This window comes from Perna viridis, chromosome 5 (genome assembly GCF_037379345.1).
Source record: "Perna viridis isolate PV_CMFRI_1.1 ecotype Kerala chromosome 5, ASM3737934v1, whole genome shotgun sequence".
NCBI classification, from domain to species: domain Eukaryota; kingdom Metazoa; phylum Mollusca; class Bivalvia; order Mytilida; family Mytilidae; genus Perna; species Perna viridis.
In genome coordinates, this window is record NC_142449.1 from 19,221,520 (window position 1) to 19,234,207 (window position 12,688).

Sequence of the window (12,688 nt, forward strand, 5' to 3'; positions counted from 1 at the left end):
TTTGATCATTTTGACTGTATAATGAAACACGAGAAAGTGAAGTTGCTTCCGCCAAAATTCTTATGATAACTATAAAAACTAGTATATACTCAAGTAATACAAAAATAAACTAAAGGTGATAACGAAACAAAACAAAGCCAGATATTCCTGACTTGGGACAGACTAAAATTGCGGCGATGTTAAAGTACTTTGGCGTGATTACAAGCCACCCCTTTAAAATATGACACCTATGGAAACTATATTACACAATTAAACACACATACACCTAGAAATCAATTTAAAAAGGTCTGAGTCCCTTGTTACAACGGAAATAAGGAAACTGAATATAGATTACACCATTGTACAAGAGTAATCAAGGGAACAAAAATTACAGCGGAAGTCAGAAGAAAGTAAGTGAGGGACAACGAACATACATGGAAAACATACATACCATACAATAATAAAAATAAAACATATAAAGTAACAAAAGTATATGAGCAACTCCAACTCCACTAAAAACTGGGAGCTGGTGTGCCGGTAGGGTAAGCTTCCTCTGCTTTTCTAGGAGCAGCCGCCGAGTCGCTCATTAAAATTCAAGTCCAGGGTAGAGAAAAAGGGACGGAAAACTATGACACGTTGAACAAATCAGTTTTCATGGTGCAGATTGATACACCGTAACGATCCACGATTTCATGATGACGACCATAAAATTTCTGTACTGATTAATTTCATCTTGTAGCAACATAACCCTGTTCCAAAATGACAAATGGTAAGAAGTCTAGTGCGATACAAACCGTCTGCGTTGTTACTGCAAACACTGGCATAACGTATGAGCTGTGATATGGAAACACCACACACTGAAGAAATGTTGCCACACATGAAAGGAAAGTCGACAATGCGGAATAAAATATCATCACGTTTGTCGTAAAGTTTGGTCAATAGTTTTTTTCTTTACCATCGATCTCTAAGTGTAGGTCAATATATGAAGATGACTTTACAGTACCTATAGTACCCTTTATCCCAAGTTCTTTGTAGTAGATGCGATGTATCAAGTCACGGAAACTAAGATTGTTTTATGATAATACGTCATCTATATAGCGGAAACTAATATTAAAGGATCTAGCTTAACGTTTGGTTCTTCTTATGAATCATAACAGCTATAAAGTCAGTCTCATAAGAGTGACGAATAGGTCAGCAACTAGAGCACAATATGTTCCCATTAGAATGCCGACTGTTTGTTGAACAAACGTGTCCATGAAACTGGACAAATATTTTCGAGCATTTTGAAAACATCATCTTTTGTATATTTGGAAGATATTCATACAAACTAAGGACTATTAGCACTTAACTGGCATGCAGGCTTCAGACTAGTTTAAACCTACCGAAAGTAATGTCCCAATCGTATGTAAAATCAATCCCAGTTCTACCCGTGTGGGGTTGAAAGCCAGTGTACATCATACTAGTAAGTCATACAATAAAGACACAATCCATGTCATGCCAAAACTGCTTTTGAATGAAATGTTTTAATTCTGTGTAAACATCCTGTTAACGAATCAATGTTAATAAAACAAAATACTATCCTAAACGTTTTGAAAACAATATCATAACTATATCCCTTATAATTCCAAATCGTTCAGAAAACATGAGTAAATTACCTAGAAAGCTGAATAAAGGAGACACGGTAGTAGTCATTACGCTTAAGTCATAAACCGAAAATCTATCAATCTGTGACGGAAACGTTCCCAATACCGCACATGTAAAAATTCTAATTCGCTCGAAAAACAGGAAGTAGATGACATAGTAAGCTAAAAAGGAGAGACACGGTACAAGTAATCATGATTAAACCAAACATCAAAAATCGAATCATTCCTTCTAATGGGTGCGGAGATTTCTGCGATGAAAAACTTCTTATACCGTAAAACCAAGAAGTAGATAACCTGGAAAGCTGGAAAGGGGAGTCACAGTACAAGTCATCTTATCATTTCCTCCAGTAGAAGCCAATAAATCTGTGACGGAAATATCTGGAACGAAATGATGGACGGACAACATATACTATATACTCCCACTTTTCATGCGGGGGTATAACTAATATTCAACAACGTTTGCTATGATGTAAAATCCCGTTAGGCATCATAAATGCAATCTCACTGTGCAAAAAAAAAGAAAGAACAACAACAACAATAAAAAACTATTTTTTCTTTGTTTTCATGTTATCTTTGTCTCCATGGTTAACATTAACTGACAAAATTACTACACATTTGACACATGCTTTGTATAAGGAATTGATTATGCATGGAAGCTGTTTTATGAAATCGGTAGGATTTCAAACTAATGTTTGTATTTGTACATTGATAAGAGATGCACATCAATATACATATCGTACGAATGTATAATGTTTTTATTTTTATTTTCCAAATCCAAAAAATAATGACATTATTTTAAAACAGTTTGATGCCATTAGATTCGGTCCAATAAGCTCCCTATTAAACGTGATGCTGATTTTGTGCTTTTATCACTAAATAACATCAATTATAATATTTAAATAAAAACTTTCCATGCACGCAAATGATTAGAATATGACTTACACGCCGGCAATTACAAAAAGGAAGTAGTTTTTAATACATTTTAATAAGATTAATTTTACTTTTCAATTACTATGTTCATAGGTTTAAAGAAAGATAACTCGGCTTTTATTCATACTTTAGTTTTTTTTTATCCTATCACCCTAAATAGTAAGGCACCCAATAAAAAAACGCCAGAATCTTAAATAACTCTAGTTTAATCAGTAGCATCGATGGAGGGTGTGTGTCGAATTTTTAAGATTTCTTTGCGAATAAATTACTTCATCTTAGATAAAATAAAGAATTAAATTTGTAACAAATGTCTTAAATACGGGTAATAAGATCATTTTCTGTTAATCATTTTATTTCAAGAAAAAAAATCATCATTTTCATTATAAGAGGTAAACTTGTCCCATCGAACAACTTCCTGATTTTTCTAAAACTATCTTCTATGGGAAGGACAATTCAATTTCTAGCTCTTAAGGTGGGGGCGATTACAGCATATCATCGCTAAAAGAGCATTTAATGATCGATCGTTATCACAACATGATTGACCAATACGAAGTTTCTATATTCAAATGTCTTGAGTAACCCACCGAACTCGATCCTTACCGGATTCGTACTCATTTACAATGTAACGGATGCCGCATGAGGTTTACTTTCTTATGTACTTTAGTTTCTTGTGTTTTCCTTTTGTGTTTGTATTTTTAGTTTTTATATGTAATTGTGTTTTCTCTGATGTGTACTCTGTTGTGGATTGTCTGTGTTTCTTGTTTTCACGTTTCGGTCATGTCTTGAGATTATAATGTCTCTTTTAATATATGACAAACATAACTTTTAGTATGTATCACCTTCCTTAACACAACTATGTAGCATTTCAATATAAAGAGAACTTTGGACTTCCCAATCGGAATAAAGTAACTCGCTAAAATTGATGCACTCTGATTTGAAAACTAAACATAGCCTTGAAATAATGCAGCTTTATTTTTCATATCACTAGCCCTGAAAGTGTTCGGCCTTGCTTTCGGATGAAGGATATAAGAATAAAAAAAAAAAAAAAAAGAAAAGTTAAAATTAAAAATATCTTCCAAAATTAAGTTAGGTTATCTAAGTCGAACAAAAACAGTACTCGTAAGGCATTTCTCGATTTAGATATTACATTAGAAAAAGGCAACCTCTGTTCTAAACGATTGACGGGCATTAGGGTTTGAAAATAACTCGCAAAGATCAACTTTGTTGCAATAACATAGATATTGTAAATAACATAGTAACATTAATGTATATTATTTTTGGAAAACAAAGTTTCTGTGGCATTAGTTCATTGTTATATCGTCACTGTTATGCCACAATTATACGCCATTTAACATAAACATCCAGAAAACTTTATCAACACCAAAAAATCAACTTTATATTTCTTTTGTCCTTTTAATGCAAGAATAATTAAAAATCGTTTTCTTTCTTCATTTACCACGATAAATGAGGAAACAAAAAGTATTGTTAATAATTCTTGCATTAGAGTCTCAAAATTTATAATTTTAATACTTTGTGGTTAGTTTTAAGTTGTATTTTAGGTCAACAGGAGCCTTTATTGACCCTTCTCTTTTGTGATAAAAGAGATGATGTCGGTTTTCCTATCGCTAAGTTCCATTCCTATATAGTGATATTCCTTAAACACCTTCTTACGATATTTACGTTTCAGAACTGTACCTGGAATTTTTTCTCTTGTTTTGTCAGTTTTTGTTTTCAGAGATGTGTTTTCTCCTGTTGAGGGGCTTTTGGTGATCATTGAAAGTATTAACTATTTTGGATTTAGATTATACTCTGGTGCATATTTGCGTTTCACCATATCTATTCATTTTTCTATAAAGTGAAGTTTTAAAAGTCTTTTATTATATATTGTTTTTGTTAATCTCTTAGAATAAGAAAATTCATTTGATAATCTTACTAATGTATGTATTTATTTTTCCTGTTGGGAATGTATTAATCAGTCAACAATACATCACTTGATTTGCAGAAATAGCAATAACGAAAGGTGATATTAAATGGGTGGGTTTTGCATTTAGACTCTATCATATCAATTACAAAAAAGTTATTAAAAGTTTGTTTTGTTGTTTTCAAAGTACGTGAAGGTAAAAGAGTAATCAAGGGAACCAAGGTTATAGCGGTAATCAAAAGAATGTAGTCCAGGGACAAAGACCAGACATGGAAAACAGACATACACAACAAAGAACATAAAGTAACTAAAATCATACATACAAAGTAACAAAAGTAAATGGGCAACTCGGACTCCACTAAAAACTGTGAGCATGGACCAGGTGCACCGGTAGGGTAAGCGTCCTCTGCTTTTCTAGAAACACCATAGTTTCCAAGTCTAAAACAATGTCCATTACGTTCATACACTGAAGTTTCACTCGCATTATATTGATCAAATAAATAAAGTGCAAAAAAGGCGAAAGGAAATAGAAAAACGTAAATAAATTTTCAAAATTTCTAAATACAGAAAACATTCAGAAAATTATCTAACTACTGCATCTAAATACAGGTAATGTATAACAAAGAATAAAAGTTTATTGACAAACCAATGAATTTATATAAGCAATTAAGGGGATGTCCATGTAAAATAACCAGACAGATCGCATGATATTGGTAGCACAGGGAAAACCTTATCCCACTCAATTTGTTGTTCCCATGTACTAATTATATCGCATGAATGTGTAATAGTATTAAGATTTTTTAAATCTGCAGGGGTGGCTCAAAAAGGACTAAAGTTTCCTAACAAGCAAATAAATTATTTACAAAATAAAGAGTTATCGCCCTTTTTCAATAAATGTCAATGCTTTTTATGTAATTTAAATATTTTAACCCATTGCAGGTAATCAAAAACTAACATTCGACTTTGAGAAAGGATATTGTGATACTGAAGAGTAATCAAGGGGACCAATATTCTATCGGAAATACAAAAAAAATGCAATCCAGGGACAAAGACCATACATGGAAAACAAGACACACAACACAGAACATAAAGTAACTAAAACAATACATACAAAGTAAAAAAAAACCAAAACAAATGAGCAACTCGAACTCCACTAACAACTGGGAGCATGGACCAGATGCACCGGTAGGGTAAGCATCCTGTTATCAAACGATCAAATGTTTTGGCAAACAAAATTTGTCACGTGTCACCAACTTTCTGCTTTTTGCATGAACTTTCTCTTAATAATTGTGGTAGAAAATAGGCAATAATTATGTGTAATTATTTGAACAAACGCAATATGTTTATGTTGATAGAGATAGATACGTGTGATACGTCAAAACTGGTAAGTCTCCATTGAGAACTGTATTTACACAAAATATACACGTATTGAGATGTTAGTAGTACATGATTCTGTTACATTTCATTTATGGTGTTATCTTTAAAAAAATATGTTTATATTTGCTGTAACAGAGGATATATGCAAAAATCCAAGATTTGATTAAAGGTAAAATCTTTTTCATTTATCTAATTAACTATAACGCAGTCAGTTAAATCTCTTTACAAGCATGTCGTAATAGTGATATCATTTATGTAGTCGCGTCTTCAGTATAGTATTCTAAATTAACATTGATTATTTTAAAATAAAGCAATCGATATTTATTTATCACTGAGCAATAAAAATGATCAGAAATATAACAAAACAAGGAAGTTATAACGTCGTTGAAGTATGGATCATTAATGATGTTCTGCGAAATTTTGTAGTAGTTCTAGGTATCGTAACTTATCTAAAAATAAAGTACATTCTAAATATAAAGGATTTTAAATCAATCAATTTTTCCGTTTGTAAGTCAACCTCTCCATTTTTCATAGCCTATTTGTAAGATGCAGAATTGCATCAAAATTCAATTGAATAATTACACGAAGTCTTATATAAAACGACACGGCTACCAACCTCGACATAAAGCATCTTATTTTTTTTAAATGCAGTCTCTAGATTCGATCGTATAAAAGAAAAAATTGGTTATACCAAACTGTCAATCAAGCAACATTTGCGACAAAAGCCGGAAAATACAAAAAGCAACTGGGAAGAACATAAACTAAAACACAAAAGAACTAAAATTTATTTTGTTTTCTTCTGTCAACGTCGGCACCTGAAGGATGCATTTTAACTGCAACTGGTTTAATATTTAAAATGTTATTTATAGTTCACATTAGCTAAACGACAAACAATTGATGGACGGGTGTATGGAATGGAAAATTTTGATCTTCTACGTTTAGTATTGGATCTTATGCACATAATTGTACTTTGTAACACCCGTATCACTAAATGTATACTAAAATAGAGAAAACCTTCGTATTCTACATGAAATAATTGAGAACGTTAAAGAAGTGCAGTCTCCTGGTGCATTATGGTTTATACAATGAACCTAGTCTTCTGTTAGTAAACAACGGAACCTAAAACCATTTCCCTGAACCAAGCTTTTAAAAACATCTGCATTTCAGAATATGCAAAAAAACCATTATCATTTAATTCACAAGAAAAAAGATCGTATTTCAGTATCAATAAGTAAAACAACCAGACAATAATCTAGTGCCAAAATGTCCCTTAAAACATTGCTTAAGTACACCATTTATTCCAAAGTTTCATGTGTGTAAGATGATAAGAAATCAAATACATCATGAGTGGTATATTATCTATAATACCGGGAAAATATCAAAAACGAAAACGATTAAGATCTACATACTTGATATAGACAATATAGTAAAATGCGATCTCCCACAATCCTGAGGTGCCACCAGGTGTTTCGGAAGGGTTAGGATGACCTGGTCCGTCAGTGTTACCCATTGAAAGTGGGTAAAATTCTATAGGGTGCACCATAAGTTACATTAAGGAACACTGTTTCGCACACCAAGTTACCCCCGTCAAATTTTGTAAAACTTCAAATTAAAAGTTGAAATTTGTTGGATATATTGCTTAAATGTAGTTAAGCATTTATTCATAGACAGATGTAATATATGTAATGGTAAACAGATGTAATTTAAATGAAGAATGGTATCCGGAACGTTTCAGTCATTGATTTTCTACACTTTCAACCTCGTATGATATTTTTTGGGTATGAAAACCAATGATGAGATAAAAACATCAAATAAATACTGTTTTCAGTGCCCAGAGTTTGAAAAAAATCTGTCTCGTAATGTGTTTTTGCAATATATGAATGCATGTAGTTGAACACAAGGCAGAATTATACTCAATATGGGTGAGTAGACCAAGTATCAGATTGGCTCTAGAATAAATTTCCTATGTCCAATTGTTTTAATTCATACAAATATAGCTTTCAAAAAATCACAAGACATACACAACTTAAAAGTCCCCTTCTTCTTAAATTTGCACTCTACCCCCGTCAAATTTTGTAAAACTTAGAATTAAAAGTTGAAATTTGGTGGATATATTGTTTACATGTAGTTAAGCATTTATACATAGACAGATGTAATATCTGTAATGGTAAACATAAAATTGCGAGAGAATGAATCGAAACGGGTCTTATAATTTTTATCCTTTTTCCACCTACTCCATGCATGCTTTCATCCTGTGGTAGTGTCTAAGTGCCTGATATTATAAAACATAGTATTTGGCTGTTAGTTTTGGAAAGGCACCCTTGATTTTTACTAAAATTCAGTAATATTATTTCCCAGTATGTTACCATAGCTACTGGAGTTTATGACAATACTCACTATTTGTTTTTTTATAAATGCTTGAACCTCCATATACCAAGGATTTCAAAAATATGCACTTCTTGATGTAAAAACACTTGAATTTCTGTGCGGACTGCCTCAAAACAGCTTTATTTCCACAAAATGAGACCACATTTTCATATAACACCTAACCGTATTGCACTAACATAGGCGTCAAGTCCTGATGGTTGCTAATCCGGTATAAAAATTCATATTCATCAATCAAAATGTGATGATGACCGAAGTAGGATCAAAAACGGAACATTACTCTGTCGTAGGAATAAATTTGTATCCTCGTTTTACAAACAAAGTACGTTTATAAATCACATAAACGACACTTACAGAACAACTCTGATACGTATACTCCACAGGTTAGAGATGTTGGTATATTGCCAATACAGAAGGAAGAGTTAACGATTAAAAAGTAAAAATCATAGCGTTTGTCAAACATTTTCGAATTGGAACGTCCTGTATCATTGTGTTTAGGTTCCAGTTGAAACATACCAAGAAGAACCTTTTAAGTTATTTATGCTTTATCAAACGTACAGATTCCTAGTCAGCGAGTTCCATAAACGAGTTACTATGGTAAGCGCGTTTGCAGCACATGTTTGATCGGTACTGTAATGCTACAGTCGACATCATTTTATTCTCATTGCTGTCTGCCAAACATCTTTAACCCTTTAAGGTAAGGACTTCTCTGTCAAAGGATCAGGCAAAATGTGTATAAGATTTTGCACATGAAGAAAAGAAAAACAAAGACATTTTATTGCATTATACAAGTATTTTCACTTGATAACCTCCAGAAATAATCCATCAGAATGTTTGTAAAATTTGCCCTTTTGAGATATTAATAAGTCTGATTTAGGTGAAATGCACTTTGGAAAATGGCAGGAAACTATTCCCGGACTTTTCCTTTTATAAGCGGTCAAAAAGTAGCTACGCCACTGATGGTCTTATTCTTCAAGGTAAATATAAAAAGCTTTTCAGTTGTTTTCTGGATGCATTGAATAAATGTGAGGCAAAAAGACCAAATGGTGAATATGATACGCCACCCATTGCTAGATTCCATTGAGCGGTACATAAATTAAAGTTTTGCTTTAATTTTTTGAAATACACTATAGAGTTCAGTTGGAACTTCTTTTAATGGCGTAAGAATGAATGATATACACAATCACTCAAGCACAGAAAGACGACGTGAATTCATTTTTATGGGACCACTTTTTTCAATAATACATACATCCGTTTGGGTTTGCTGAGAGCAAGACAATTCTGAAGCATCTAACCTGCAACAATGCCCACAGAACTCACTTAATAGCAAATTGTGCAGAGTGTAACCAAAACGTAAGACATGATCGCATAGTTAATTAACTAAATACTAAAGCAGGTAAGATGAACAACTCAAATATACATATACTTTATTTCTTATCATTTTATAATTTAAAGTTCTGTAAATTCAAACATTGTATGTTAACAACCCAATACTCATTTTAAGTGATTCCTAATGTGTTTTCACAATCATCACATTTTGGAACTTTAACTGTCAATAAAAGATTAAACTCATTGACTGAAGGATATTTAAACTTTTATGAATAAAAAAATAATAATTTCGGAACTTCGAATAAGTTCGCTTTAACCAGACCCGGAAGCTCACGGTGCAGTAAAATGATTGGATCTCCTATTAGTATATCATTTTAGTAATTGTGAGTAGCATGTAATTACCTTTTCGCTTACGAACACAGGTAAGTCTCCAATTTTGTTAGTTTTTCGATACATTTAAATTGAGTGTATCAAGTATGAAAGGAATTTGAATACTAACGAAAAACCTACATAATTGTAAAGAATATTTCTGTTTTATTGGTTTTTAAATATAAACATGGGTTTAAATGACATTTTTACCTAATTCCTATTATTTTCAAAACAAAAACGAAATCGTATAATTGTCACGCGTACTATCATCCTTGATATATAGGATTTAACATACTAATTGTGTCAATGTGAGCCCAAATATGCCAATCCAATAAATGCATGCATGCTTCTCTTAATTCAAAAGTGTAAAGCTTCTATAAAGCGGATAGTGATCAAGATGCCAGTCTGTCATTATTTTCTTCCGCCGTTCACCCCCACAGTTTTTTACTCAAAACACAAAATGTACCGCTAGATACATTTGATAAAGCTTTCAGAAATATTCAAGAGGTGATGCAACGTTGCACTTTGATTTGTGGTCTTTGGATATTTGGGTTACATTTGTTTATGATTAACAGGCAGGGAATAGGGTTTACTTATTTTCAACCACACAACTTCTCCGAAACCATTGTAACATATTGTAACATGTATGGCCCCGAGAGCGCAGACTATAAAGTTAAATACTTTAAGCTTTAAATTAGCATAATTAATAATGACGTCATATTCCAATTTTGTATATTTTCGAATGTGTATCCTACTTAAAAACATACGTGTGTTTTATTTTCAAATTGTAAGCCTAAACAAAATTGTAAGAAAACACAGGAGTATAAAAGAGAGCAGGAATGCCCTTTTTGTATGCCTCCACACCTAATAACTATCCGATCGTAGCACATGTAGTGATATATAATATATAGGCAATTTTTTACAAGAAAATTGAAGTAATCTACCATTTACTATTTTAAAACAACGTACAAAGGAATAGAAATTGTATCGCATCCTCTTGGTTAAATTTATGTACAACTGTGGGCGTAAAAGAGAAAAGTGGAAAACGGCACAGTAATCTTTAGTTTTTTCTAGTGGCCATGCTTTTTGTACCAGAAATAAAACGTACTTGAAAAGCGGAAACATATATTTTTGTTAGAGTAATCAAGGGAACCAAGGTTATAACGGTAATCAAAAGAATGTAATCCAGAGGCAAAGACCAGACTTGGAAAACAGACATACACAACAAAGAACATAAAGTAACTAAAATCATACATACAAAGTAATAAAGCAAATGAGCAACTCGGACTCCACTAAAAACTGGAAGCATGGACCAGGTGCACCGGTAGGGTAAGCGTCCTCTGCTTTTCTAGAAACACCCGCCGAATTGCTCATAAAAAGTCAAGTCCGGGGTAGAAAACGAGGAAAGGAAAACTATGACCTGTTGAATAAATCAGTTTCCATTGTGCTGATGGATACACCATAACGATCCACGAGTTCATGATGACGACCATAAAACTTCTGTAGTGATGACTTCAATCTTGTAGCAACATAATCCTGTTCCAGAAGCCTATTCGTTAGAGTTCTAGCTTGATACAAAAAGTCTGCGTAGTTTCGGCAAGCTCTGGTATAACGTATGAGTTGTGATATGAACACTCCATACGCAGGTGCTGAAGGCATGTTGCCACAGATGAAAGGAAAGTTGACAATTCTGAATGAAAAGTCATCACGTTCGTCGTAAAGTTTGGTCAATAATTTTCCTTTACCATCGATTTCTAAGTGTAAGTCAAGATATAAGGCTGACTTCACAGTGTCTGTAGTATCTTTTATCTCAAGTTCTTTGGGGTAGATGCGATGTATCAAATCCCCGAAATTAGGATTGTGTAAAGATAATATGTCATCTATACAGCGGAAAGTGAGATTAAAGGATGTAGCCAAACGATATTCTTTCTTTCGGATCAGATCATCTATAAAGTCAGCCTCATAAGAGTGAAGGAATAGGTCAGCAAGTAAAGGAGCAAAATTTGTTCCCATTGGAATGCTGACCAGTTGTTTAAAAACACGTCCACCACACTGGACAAATATGTTGTCCATTCAAAATTCCAGCAGTTTGGAAACATCATCCTCTGTATATTTGGAAGATGATTTGGAATTATTTCTGTATTATTGTAAAAATCATTTTATAGCTATTATAATAACTATTATATAATTGTTAATATTTTACTGTATTTCCTTTAAATAAAGTAATAGCAAGCGTGATATAAAGTTGTTAAAGTGAAATTAAGGAAATCTAAGTATTTAGAATGAATATATTTACTATGAATTGAAAGCGGTATGTCAAATATCACAGAGGCAGTTTATCAAATAAAAAATTCTAAGTATTAATGTTCATCATATGTTTACTTTTTCCAGTAGAAATGGATATAGAAGCACTTTCCCTATTGGGGAAACAAAAGTGTGCACTGCGATCCCTCCCTAAACCAGCGGATCCCAGTGTCACATTTGAAACATATGAGGAGAAGATTCAGACGGTAATGTCAGCAACGGAGTCAGTAATAGCAAAAGTAGCAAAGTATGCTGAACAAATATTTGATGAACTTCAATCTGTAAGAGAGGTTGTTAAGAATTGTAGTGTAAAGATCGGTGAACAGCTTAAAGAATTGATGAAAAACCACTTCCTAAAAGGTAAAATTGAGCTGTGTTAACGTTTACACTAGCCTAGTTGTACTTCTGCCATACAATGTTGCAGTAGAAAATACCATTTATTGACATTACT